The sequence below is a fragment of the Diabrotica virgifera genome, chromosome 3 (genome assembly GCF_917563875.1).
Source record: "Diabrotica virgifera virgifera chromosome 3, PGI_DIABVI_V3a".
In the NCBI taxonomy this organism is placed as follows: Eukaryota; Metazoa; Arthropoda; class Insecta; order Coleoptera; family Chrysomelidae; genus Diabrotica; species Diabrotica virgifera.
Window position 1 is genome coordinate 160,184,315 of NC_065445.1, and position 13,402 is coordinate 160,197,716.

Here is a 13,402-nt window from a genome sequence, read left to right on the forward strand (position 1 = left end):
CTGAATTTTCTACATTTTGAATGGTTTTAGGGTGACTTCAACTATACATCGCGAATTTTAAATAATTAATTGGGATTAGGTCGTTTCAATCCTAGAGGGGTGATGTATTAAATTTTTCTTAAAAATAAAATGCGACACATGCTTTTATGGTAAAACTAAATATAGATTCCAAATTTTTTACGATCGGCCGTCTTCGGGGTGGTTTCAACACTATAGGGGTGATTTGTAAAATTTTTTCAAAAATTATAGTAGATACGACACACATGTTTTTATAATAAATTACCCTGAAACCAGTCAAACAGTAGAAAATTCAGGATCATACTATGAAAGTTCGAATAAGCGTATATTCCAGTGTAATATAAATATGTACATTAAGGTATACCGCACGCTTACCACTCGCGTCACGATTTTTTTATAACGCCAAATACGAATTTAGTATTTGGCGACAAATTTCCATACCAAGCGATAAGAAGTATTCACTTCAAAAAGAACATCAATTTCCGTTGATTAGAATAGAAGGTATTGCGACTTTTATAAATAATGTGCAGTTGTGAATTAAGTTTTTGATAATAAAATCAAGATGGTAAGAATCGCTTAACTTTTAAACCCTCCACTTTGGGCGCATCATGAATGGCTCATTTTTACAAGAATCGTCTTGAATTTTTTTGTATAAAAATTATCTTTCAGTCGTTTAAATGTTGCATTTTAAATGTTCTAATGTTTACAAAGAAAGCTTCGTTTAGAAAGAAAGTTTATTGAAGTCGAAAATATTGTACGGAATTGCGTCGATTCCCTAACAATTTATTGACCTCAGCATCTCGCATATTTCGTCTTGTCCGCAAGTGCCCCCAAATTTGACTTGTTTGGAAATGCTCCGTTCGCAAGTACGCTGACACCAAAAAGAAGAACGGTACAACATCACTAATTAAAATATCGGTTTATATTTGCTGTCTACTCTCCCACCGCAGCCAATTTTTTCATTAAATTTAAAAATAATTAAGATTTAGAAAAAAAATTAACAAAACCCAAAAAAAAATAAAATGTACAATACAATATTCCAGTTAACAAAATAAAAACCAACAACCCGTCGGCGTCGTTTATAAAAATAATTAAGATTTAGGAACAAAATTAACAAACCCCAAAAAAAAAAATAAAATGTATAATACAATATTCCAGTTACCCGTCGTTTGTCACCATTAATCCCTTTATCCTAAAGATAAATAACAGTTTGTCGACGAAAATTCCATTCGATCAAATGTTCGTCGACGAATTGTCCATTCGATGAATTGTGCATTCGACCAACTGTTTGTCGACCAAATGTTGTCGACCAATTTTCCGTCGACGAAGTGTTCTCGACCAACTTTCCGACACCGCACTATAACAACACGCAATTTGGTAAGCGGTGTTTATTGGGACCAGAAATCTAAATTCGCCAACAAAAATTATGTATGATTACTCAGAGGGCGCCACATACGTCTTTCACGCGCTCATTTAATACGTTCATTTTTTTTATTACCCACTCTACATAGTTTTTGAATCAAAACTTTTATTTCTCTGAAGAGGGGTGATACACTTCAGTAAAATATGCATTAAATGATGAAAAAACTGATTTTGATCACATTTATTGACACACACGTTACAGAGATGTTGAGCGTTGAACAGATGTTTTTACACACGTTTTTTAACACGGCGCGTATCCACAGGTCAGATATATGCTGCGCCTTACATACTATACATAATATACAGTGGTGGGAAGTGGCGCGCTTATTTGAAATGCTTACAATCTATACATGCCAGGGGCGGCCCGTCAGGGTAGGCAAGGTAGGCACCGCCTAACCTCTTCAAATGTACAATAATAAATTATTTATTACTATAAATTACTTGTTTCAAAACTGTAATTTATAAATTTTGATACAATACCTAAGTATCTAAAAATCTAAAATAAAACAAATAACAAATAAAAATTACTTTTTAATTCATCTCCGAAGTTGCAATAATTATTGTACGCTCCCCGTAGCGTAGCATTACTACGACGCGACGGCTCTACCCTAGGGCACAGCCTAGGGCAGGCGCTTTTAAAAGTAGCCGAACAGAATTCGCATTTTGTCTCACTCTTTACGCTAAGCGCAGCGCTGTAATATTGTTGCTTGCCTGGCCGTGGTGGCTGGTGGCGAGCAAATATTTTCGGGCTATAGGTAGGCTAGATTTTTGGACATCTTGGATATTAGCTCACCCTAATATGTCTGTGTAGATATTGGCATTGGATCCGACCGTCACATGTAACACCGTTGCCGTATCCTCTATTTTTTCATACTATCACGTTACAATTTTTTGTGATATTATATTTGTGTGTGAAATGTATCATTTTTGTGTATTTTAGGTATGTTCTAATATGTTATGTATATATAGGTTTTTACTTGATTATTTTAAATAATGTATAATGTATAATTGTCATTATACATTATTATTTTTATTTGATTATTTTAAATAATGTATAATGTATAATTGTCATTATACCTACTATAATGACGGAGAAGTAAACGTTATTATTATATTATTCTTGTAGGTACATTTAACATTGATTGAAATTATGAAAGAAATATATAGAAAACAGCATGGCAACACTGTGACGCACAAACATAAAAATTCAGCCACATTCAGCTGTGCGTTGCATGGGGTGCTTTAATATCCAAGATGTCCAGATTTTTTGTGCCTTTGACATTGGTTGTGCCGAGCTGCATCTCGGGACTGCCAATTGCATGTTTTAGGATTCTGGCTACCAATTCTGAAAAAACGAAAAGTTCGAATTTTGTCATGAAATTTGGTATGTGGGGTTAGAATAATATTTCTAACAATTTTTCCAAATAACTTTTTGCGATATCTCTAACGCGAAACAAAATATTGAAAATTCGTCCTGTTTGTGAATTCGCAGTAGGCCGCGTTTAAAATTTAGATTTCAGTTGACTATCTTAAAAAATAAAATTTAATAAAAAATGTTTGTCCCGGTAAAAGGTATATTAGTTTAAAAAGCCCCTATAGGGCTACAAACATAAATAAAACGTTTTCGCTCTGTAACAAGAGCATCATCAGTGTTACCTAAAATAAGTATAACCATATTAATTAAAGCAAAATGTTTAAGTTAAAATGATGACCAAGGTAAAAGCAAAGTTTGATTATACTTACAAGCACATGGTGAGCCACCCAAAAATACAAAGGTAATACAACCTTTTACAAATAGACTAAAAGTCTTATATAAATATAAACATCCTAAAATCTAAAGGATGGATAAAATTCCTATGGATGTGGCTTTAGGGCAGCATATGACTGCCACAGGTGGTAAGTGGGTTAATTAATTAGGTCATTATGTTATAAGAGGTGACAGGCAACTAATAGCAGATGAGATTTCAAAGCGAATCTGTCTGATGTCAGGATGACAATTGTCAATGAAACTTATAGTTCTATGAAATGTTGGTTACACTAGCCAATAAAATTTAAAGTTGTCTATTGTGCAATCAGTGATAACAGCTAACATCAGTGTTAGTCCAGGGTAATAAGGTTTTTCCCATGACACTCGAGCAGCCAGGGTACTGAAGAGTTTTTTCGACAGGTAATACCTATAAGAGCAAATTGTAACTATTTCCTGCGTAAGATCTGGTGGCCATTTTTATTTATAAACAATTAAGTGTCAAAAAATGGCATTTTTCCCTTTTTTTTCAAATCAATGGAAAACACTGAAACTTATGGTTTTTTTAGTACAAATATCTTTGAGATTATGAAAAAAGCTTTAAAATGACGTATTACAAAGTTTGATATACCCATTTATTGTTAATATAATTGCGAAAAAAGGTCGGAATTGCAAAAAAAATTAATTTCCCAATATCTATTGTAAAAATTAGTATACAGCTTTGAAATTTTTGTCATATAAGGGTTCTTTGGTGGTTAATATGTGATAAAAATGTCAAAGCGATTCATTCAATTGTTTAAATTTTATTCAAATTGTTTATCCCAGAGAGCAGTTTTTTTGCAATGACATAAGTCAGAAAAACATGACGTTAGAACCATTTCACAGGTGTCAAATGAAAGAGCATGAGCTATATTTTCAACTTGGTTTAAAAAAGCGAATAAAAAATGCATTTATTAGTAATAAATAATTATGCAAAAGTATCGTAAACCTTTTCTTATAAACTTTTTATTTTGTTATATAAGAAATTATATATATTTATTACAATGTTTTATCAATTATGATATAAATAACATTACTTGGTAGTTGTGCACTTAAAATAGGGTAAAAAAGTTAATTTTTTTGGAAAAAGTTATCCAAAAAGTTTATAAGGAAAGATTTACGATACTTTTGCATAATTATTTATTACTAATAAATGCATTTTTTATTCGCTTTTTTAAACCAAGTTGAAAATATAGCATGCTCTTTCATTTGACACCTGTGGAATGATTTTAACGTCATGGTTTTCTGACTTACGTCATTGCAAAAAAAATGCTCTCTGGGATAAACAATTTGAATAAAATTTAAACAATTGTATGAATCGCTTTGAAATTTTTATCACATATTAAGCACCAAAGAACTCTCATTTGACAAAAATTTCAAATTTGTATACTAATTTTTACAACAGTTATTGCGAAAATATTTTTTTTTACAATTCCGACCTTTTTTCGCAATTATATTAACAATAAATGAGTATATCAAACTTTGTAATATGTCATTTTAAAGCTTTTTCCATAATCTCAAAGATATTTGTACTAAAAAAATCATAAGTTTCACTGTTTTCCATTGATTTGAAAAAAAAAAGGGAAAAATGCCATTTTTTGACAGTTAATTGTTTATAAATAAAAATGGCCGCCAGATCCTACGCAGGAAATAGTTACAGTTTGTTCCAATAGGTATTACTTGTCGAAAAAACGCTTCAGTACCCTGGCTGCTGAAGTGTCACGAACAGGGTATATTTTTGTCTTATTACCCTGGCCTATGTGTTGGAATTATAAAAATACAAGAGTTAGTGAGAATAAATTATCTAATGTAAAGAAAGAGGGTGAATTTGAATACCCACAAACATCAATGAGGTGTACTTAAATTGATGAAGCAAAGATAGGCAAACCAAAATACAGGTAAGTCGTTGCGGTTGTGTTGAAAGTAGATAATTATTATTTGTGGCCCAACACAAATGAAGGCCGATAAAACTGGCTGAAATAAAGGTGAGACAAATAAATAGGGGTTGTGATATCAAATACTAAGATATGTTGTAAATGCAAAAACTTGTTTATAAGTTAATATGATATAGATGGATTCATCAACACCAATTTTAAAGACTGAAAAGGTTTATAAAGGAAAAGATTCCTCTCATTGGCTGTACACCATAAAAAACTTACTAAGGAAGTAAAACTTCACTTGTAGGTAGATGGTATATAAATTTATTAAAATTTTTATCTAAAAAGATCCAAATTGGATTGAAGTGGGTACATCACTAGTACAAAAAACAAACGTTTTCGGACCAATCAGTCCATCATCAGGTTGAAACATCAGATCCAAAGTAGTTGGAACTAGCTACATAGTTAGGTCGAAAGACTTTAGTATTACAAGAATTAGGCCATTTAGGCTACAACAATGTCGACAATAAGTCGATGTTAAAAGAATATAAAAATGTAATGAGACTATAATGGAGTCGGTCAGTTTGAAGCCAAGATGAAGACTCCATTATAGTCTCATTACATTTTTATATTGTCGACATTGTTGTAGCCGAAATGGCCTAATTCTTGTAATACTAAGGTCTTTCGACCTAACTATGTAGCTAGTTCCAACTACTTTGGATCTGAAGTTTCAACCTGATGATGAACTGATTGGTCCGAAAACGTTTGTGTTTTTTGTACTAATAATGTACCCACTTCAATCCAATTTGGATCTTTTTAGATAAACATTTTAATAAATTTATATACCATCTACCTACAAGTGAAGTTTTACTTCCTTAGTAAGTTTACTGAAAAGGTTGTTTTAAAAGTTTAGTCCAAATTTCTTTATTCTGTCCTTTTATGTTAAATAACATTTAGGGCAAGGAAAAATTAATGAAATTGAATAAAAGTATCTAAGCTATGTCTAAAGTGAGGTCATATGAAGAAAAGTGTTAAGTAAAATTGTTGAGTGTGTGGTAATAAAAATTATTAAATTGTGTTTATTTAATTAAATTAGAAGGTAAAACAGAATAAAAGAAAAACAGGTAGATAGATAAATGAGGTTGTTGAATAAAAATAAATTTGACATCACAATTAAAATTAATGATAAATATTGAGAGACTGTGAACTCCAGAGACCCGGTAACCAAACACACCAGATGATGAGAGTAAAGGTGAGTTGAATAGAATAACTTGATGTGTGAAACTTGATTGAATTATTATAAAGTATTGTTGGATGAATGAGTTGAGATTATGAAATGGTTATGATTGGAGACTAAACGAAGACCAGAATGAAAAGATGATGTGAAGAGAATGATGAGAGACTAATATAGGTGTGTAAGAGTTGTAACAAATGGATGTTATGGTCGTTAAAAAGAATTATTTGGGAGAAAATTTGAAGAAAAGACTAGATGATTATTGAAAATTGGGTGAAAGTGTGAATGTGGGTAAGAAAGAAATAGGAACAGTATTAATAAGGATGAGAATAATTAGGGGAAGCAAAGATAATATGAGAAACAGATTTATAATGTAATTTATGAAAAAAGTTGACGATGTAAGGGTTGAAAGTCACGATTGAAAGACACATGACGATTAACACAATTCGGACTTCTCTGTTTCTCTTTGACTATTTGAAGGTCCTCGTAAAGGTCCAATCTTAAAAAGTTTTTTTCGGGAATGTTATGTATTAGAGATACGTTATCCGGGATATTAAGAGTATGGTTATTTTGTTTAAGATGTTGAGAAAAGGTTGATGTATTCTCTCTTTTAGTATGTTCAAGGGAACGGAAGGCAAGTGACCCACAAGTTCTCCCTATATATGTAGCATCACAATCATTGTAATAAACATTGTAATTTATAGACACCGCTACGATTCATGTAGCTGATAGGGTCTTTAGAGTTGGAGAGACCCTGTCCTAAATTACTTGATACTTTGAATGAAATTTGAATGTTATCAACTGATCTTTTAATAATATCTCTAATATCTCCAGACAAACGTTTATGATGATATGGTAAAGAAGTGTAAATCGGTTTGGTGGTCAAATCCCTGGGGAACGCAGCCTCTCTAGTTGTCTCTTATGGATAAGCTTGTCTATGATGTTAGGTTCGTAACCATTATTGAAAGCTATTTGTTTAAGAATGTTCAATTCTTTATTGTAATTGGATCGTGATAGAGGGGTAGTTTCTAAACGATGTATGTAACTGTGAAATGCTGAATATTTGTATGAAATAGGGTGATTAGATGAGAGGGGTATGACATGATCCGTCTGTGTTGGTTTCCTATAGATACTGAAATCGAAATGGTCATTTAATTTGGTGATAGTGAGGTCAAGAAAATTAATGGATTGGGATGATTCTAGTTCCATGGTGAACTTATTAGGGTGGATTTGATTGATTTGAGAAAGAAGTGAATCAGCTGAATTAGAACTCCCGGCTATGAATAACAAACAGTCTTCCACATAACGAAACCAGTGTAGAATCTCCGGATTTTTCATGATCTGTGTGGATTCTAGATGATCCATGAAAATATCAGCTAAGAGAGGGGATAGACAACTACCCATGGCTAAACCATCAGGTTGTCTATAAAATTTATTATTGAAAACAAAGAAGTCTTGAGCTAGACAAAATTGTAATAATTGGATGATAGAATCTGTAGTAGAAATAGTGATTGAACTGGATCTAAGGAGAGAGTGTACCAGATTAATAGTTTCTTGTTTAGGGACAGAAGTGAAAAGATTGCTAACATCAAATGAAAGCATAGTGATATTGGGACGAAGATTTATTTGTTGGAGTTTATTGACTAGATGGCTAGTGTTTTTGACTGAAAAACGAGGGGTGAAGTTCGTCAAAGTATTGGTGAAGTTCGTCAAAGTATTAATGAGGTTCAATATAAATTTGGAAAGAATAGAGACTGGAGTGTTAATGAAGCTCACAACTGGACGAATAGAAATGCCCTCTTTGTGTATCTTAGGTAAACCATACAGTGTGGGTGTCAACGGGTTACTTGGTATTTTATAATAAGGAGCAACCTGATCTGAAAAAAAAACTGCAAAATTCTTCAAGTTGTCTTTAAGTTTATTGATGAACTTTTTAGTGGGATCTTCAGACAGCAGAGTAAAGTTGTTACTAGAGAGGAAGGTAATGACTTTGTCATTATAGAGTGTGTGGTCCATAATGACCAAGCAGTTTCCTTTATCTGCCTTGCTGATGATCAAATTGTTGGATTTTATTTTGTTCTTAATGGATTTAAGAGTGTTAAGATGATCTGAGCGTTTCTTATCTGAAAAATTAGGGAAAGAAAGTGTAGATGATGTATTTTGAGAAGAAGATGGGAGATTAATAGAAGATATATTGTTATAGTTGATTTTTTAACCAAGAGGAGTAAACTAAAAAAAAACAGATTCACGTCCAAGAAAGTCACCAAATTCATCTTCTTTTTTATATCAGCTTTTGATGATAATCCATACATATTATATTATACTAACACATCGCTAAAGAGTTTTAAAAACAACTGTTTTTATATAAAAGTAGACTAAAAATCTAAAAATTAAAGGAATAACGCAGAAAATACAAAAAATCGCTGATATACTTAATTAATCTATAAAATGACAGTCATTAGTGTCAAAATTTAATAACAGTGGAGTAAACTTGCCTGCAGTTGGACCAATTAGAAACAAGCATTACGGCGCGGTAATTTTGAATGACTCCTCTCGGTTAAAAAACAAACAATAGATAAATTTAGTGAAAATTGGAAATTGGAATGATTAAATGAAGTGGAAGATGAAGTGTATTTATTTTTGAATTTATTAATGGTATTAAAACATGGAATTTCTGAAGTTTTTTGATTGAGCGGGACGGAAAGATTTTGGATAATGATATCTAGCTCAATGGAGAGACTCTGAAGGTCCTTTTCAGAAACCTTCTTAGGGATGGAGTATTTGAGACCTAGATTTAAAAGGTCAAGTTCTTTCTTGTTAAAGACAACTGAAGATAGGTTTTTTAGTCTAGGATGGAACACAAAGTTAGAAAAATTGGTGCTACTGTTATTATTGTGTGAAATGACTTTGTTTCTGATGAGATTGTTGAGTTTTGATTTGAGTCTATTGAATTTAATAGAAGTTACATTGTCCAATCTGTCCTCAACATCATTCAAAATTTTTCAAATTCATTTTTTTTAACATGCAAAAATTATGTTGTATCGCAGACTTAAAATGCGTTTATCTCGAAAACAGTTGAGCTTAGCGAGATGAATGTAGTATACCTTTTTTAAGGAAAAATATTAAGAGAATAAAAATGTTGATTCAAAAAGTACGTGGATTGGGAGATAAAAAAAATTGAATGTATTAAATGAGCGCTGAAAGACGTATGTAGCGCCCTCTGGGTAATACATCATTTTTGGTGGCAAATTTATATTTCTCATCCCAAAAAACCCCCGCTTACCAAATTTCGTGTTGTTATCCCATGTCTATCAGGAAATATTCAAGAATAAATAAAATAAAAGTTTAAGTTTGACACCCTGTATTTCGGTTATTATCAACTTTGGTACTAAGGTAAGTTAGCTTAAATAGACATATTTTAAGCTCAGGAATGTAAGGTTAAGCTATGGCCCATTTTTTACCAAACACGCTGTACCTATATAGGTGTACATTTACATTATACACTATATGTGTCACCTACCCGTATACTGAGGTCACGAGCCGCCACTGATACATGCTCCCCACCTTGAAAGGGCGAGCTTTCAAAGAAACAAAAGTATTTTTGTACCAAATATTGAATGCAGAATTGACAGAACACCAAAAATTTAATTTAAAAAATTTAAAAACACTAAAAAAAGAACACAAAAAATATAGAACACTTAAATAAAAGAAAAATATTGTCAGTTTTCAGTCACTTGTACATTACTTGGAAGGGGACATAAATTAACGACAGTTCTTTTCAATAGTCCCTTGACAGTTCGAACGGTAACCACTCGGACTACACCATCTGGGCCAGGATGCAAAACTTCAACACGTCCCATGGACCAATTCAATGGAGATAAGCACCGATCCTTGATTAGAACCAGTGTGTCAATTTTTATGTTAGACTGACTCTGCTTCCACTTTTGTCTTTGTTGCACCTCAGAAACGTACTCCAGAGACCAACGTTGCCAGAAGTGCTGTCGAAGTTGCTGAAGTCGTTGAAATGATGATAGCCTATTTTGCGGAAGATGAGTGACATCAATTTCTGGCACGGATTCCATCGATCGTCCAATTAAAAAGTGAGCAGGTGTGATGGGAGCAAGGTCAGAGGGATCAGAAGACATAGGGCTTAGAGGCCAAGAGTTCAGTATTCGTTCAACCTGAGCAAGTATTGTAGAGAAGTCTTCATAAGTTAATTTAGATTCTGACATTACTCGTACTAGATGTGACTTCATGGATTTTACTCCAGCCTCCCATAGGCCTCCGAAATGAGGCGAATGGGCAGGTATAAACTGCCAATTTATATCATTAGTTGCACAAATTTACCTAATTCTTGTAACTTATTATTAGAACCGACAAAATTTGTACCGTTATCTGACATAATTTGTGCGGGTTTCCATCGCCTAGCAATAAACCGTTTTAATGTATCTAAAAATGACTGAGCTGTTAAGTCCGTAACAAGCTCCAAATTAATCGCTTTTACAGCTAGACATACGAATAGACAAACATATGCCTTGTAAGAAGATGAGTTTCGCCCTCGCTTAGTTTTAAGGGTAAACGAGCCCGCATAGTCAACTCCTGTCATAGAAAATGGAAGAGTTGGAGTAACACGTGCCGCCGGAAGGTCACCCATTATTGGAGATAGTTGAGTAGGCTTCATACGAAAACACCGTACGCACTGACGAACTGTTTGCTTTGCAGTATTTTTACCGTTAATGGGCCAAAAGGTTTCTCTAACCACAGAAAGCAAATGCTGAGGGCCAGCATGAAAAAGTCGAAAATGAGTTGACCGGAACACCACAGTCGTAAGCGGATGATGCACAGGTAATAACATAAGGTGTTTCTTATCGAAATCAAAATGAGAATGACGTAATCTGCCTCCTACTCTTATTAGACCCTTTTCATCTAAGAACGGATTAAGGCTGATAAGTTTGCTTTTCTAAGAAATCAATTTTCCTTCCCTTAAACGAGAAATTTCATCAGAAAAGCTTTCTAATTGAACTAATTTGACCAAGCACAGAACGGAGGAGCGTAATTCCTCCGAAGTGAGGGAACCAGTCCACCTGAGAGAGTTATCACCAACTAGAGCATTGTGCCTAAATATCAACCAGTAGGCGACCAACCTCGAAAGTTTGGTTAGACTCGAGAATTCCTCAAATGGAAATTTAAAGGGGTTGACTAAAACTAGAGCTTTAGTCAAAGTTTTAGTTTCAGGAAGAACTCCAAGAGACTCAAACTGAGGAGCAGGCCAACCATCTTCAGGACCCACCAAAAATGTTATGTCATGTCACCAGAGATCACAAGAACTAATTAGAGCAGGGTTGATATCCCGAGAGGGGTATGCTGGGTTGTCAGTTGTACCGATGTGCCTTCAATTTGCAATTTTGGTTTTAGATTGTATTTCGGAAACACGATTACCCACAAACGTTTTGAGCAAGTGAGAGGGAGTTTTAATCCAACCCAAGACAATGGTTGAATCTGTCCAGAAAAATCTTTCATGAAACTCGATGTTTAGGGATTGGTTTACCTTATCCACAAGCTGTGATGAAATAAAGGCACCACAGAGTTCCAGACGCGGAACAGAGATTTTCTTTAGAGGTGCTACTCTGGATTTAGCACATAAGAGATTGACTGATGTGTGACCGTGATTATCGACACTTTTAATATAGATTGAAGCACCATAAGCTAATTCGCTGGCATCAGAGAATCCGTGAATCTCTCGATGAATAGAATTCTTTAGAATCGCAGGTCTGGGAATACTCAATTTATTTAAACGACCTAAGTTGTCTCGAAAATGTAACCACTTAGTTTAAATTGTTGAAAGACTGATAAGACTGACTATATTTTCACTTTCTTCACTTAGTTTAAATATCGAGAGGAAGAGATTGGTCCCAATCCAATTTTTCAAGCCATAATTGCTGCATTAAAATCTTGACAGTAATAACAACTGGACTGAGAAGTCCAAGAGGGTCAAAGATTTGAGCAATTCCAGAGAGTATGGATCGTTTAGACACAGTATTCACCAAAGATGAACAATCCACTTGGTAAGACAAAAGATCAGACTTGGGGCACCACTGAAGACCTAACGTCTTTGTATCTTCATTGGAACCTAATGAAAATAACATGTCTGGAGAATTTAAGTTCTGCAGATTTTGAAGAACCTTCGGTTCATTATAGACCCATTTACGTAATGGAAAGCATCCAGATTCCAAATTTCCAAAGAGGAAACTTCAAGGCAAATTCGGGATAAACTATCTGCAGATTCCGAAACTGTTAACAGGTCATCGACGTAAAAGTCATGACCAATAACTTTGGAAGCTTCTGGATATTCATCCACGGAATCAAGGGATAGTTGATGAAGACAACGAGTTGATAGGAAAGAAGCAGCTGCTGTGCCATATGTAACTGTGTTGAATTCATAAGCACAAAGTGGTTGAGAAGGCTCAGCTCGCCGTAGAATTTTCTTCAAGCAACGTTGCGATGGGTTTATTAAAACTTGCCGGAACATTTTGGCAATGTCTGCAGTGACAACAGGAATGTTGACGAAATCTTAGTAAAATAGATATAAGATCATCTTGAAGTGAAGGTCCTACCATTTGTAGGTCATTGATGGAGACTCCTGATGAAGAAGGAAAAGAGCCATTGAAAACTACCATGAGTTTAGTAGTCAGGCTTTCCTCTTTGATGACTCCATGATGAGGAAGATAAAACTCTGGTTCAGCAGCATCAACTGAAGTACATTGAGACATACACTCCTGGCCAAAAAAAATTTCACACCTTAAAAATGGGTCATTTTTGATGTCTCGAATCTCCTAAACCTGTTGTCCGATTTTAGTGATTTTTTTAATATGTTATAGCCTTATTCTCTAATAATATGGATGTAGTAATAGTGTTGCTGAACATGTAAATGTCATTGTATACCGGGTGTAACAATAATACTGTGTTTTTTCCTGAAAGTTCGTAACACCCTGTGGAATATTCTAGCATTTAAAAAATATTGAAATTAAAACTCAATTGTAGCCTTAGTCTTTCTTAACATTCTGCTTT

At 33.8% G+C, this 13,402-nt stretch overlaps 1 protein-coding gene across 5 annotated transcripts in view; it reads right to left on the reverse strand.

The window, feature by feature from the left end:
• Window positions 1-13,402, reverse strand: part of LOC126882177 (condensin complex subunit 1) — an 827,360-nt gene that overhangs the window by 543,906 nt on the left and 270,052 nt on the right. The window lies entirely within an intron of this gene.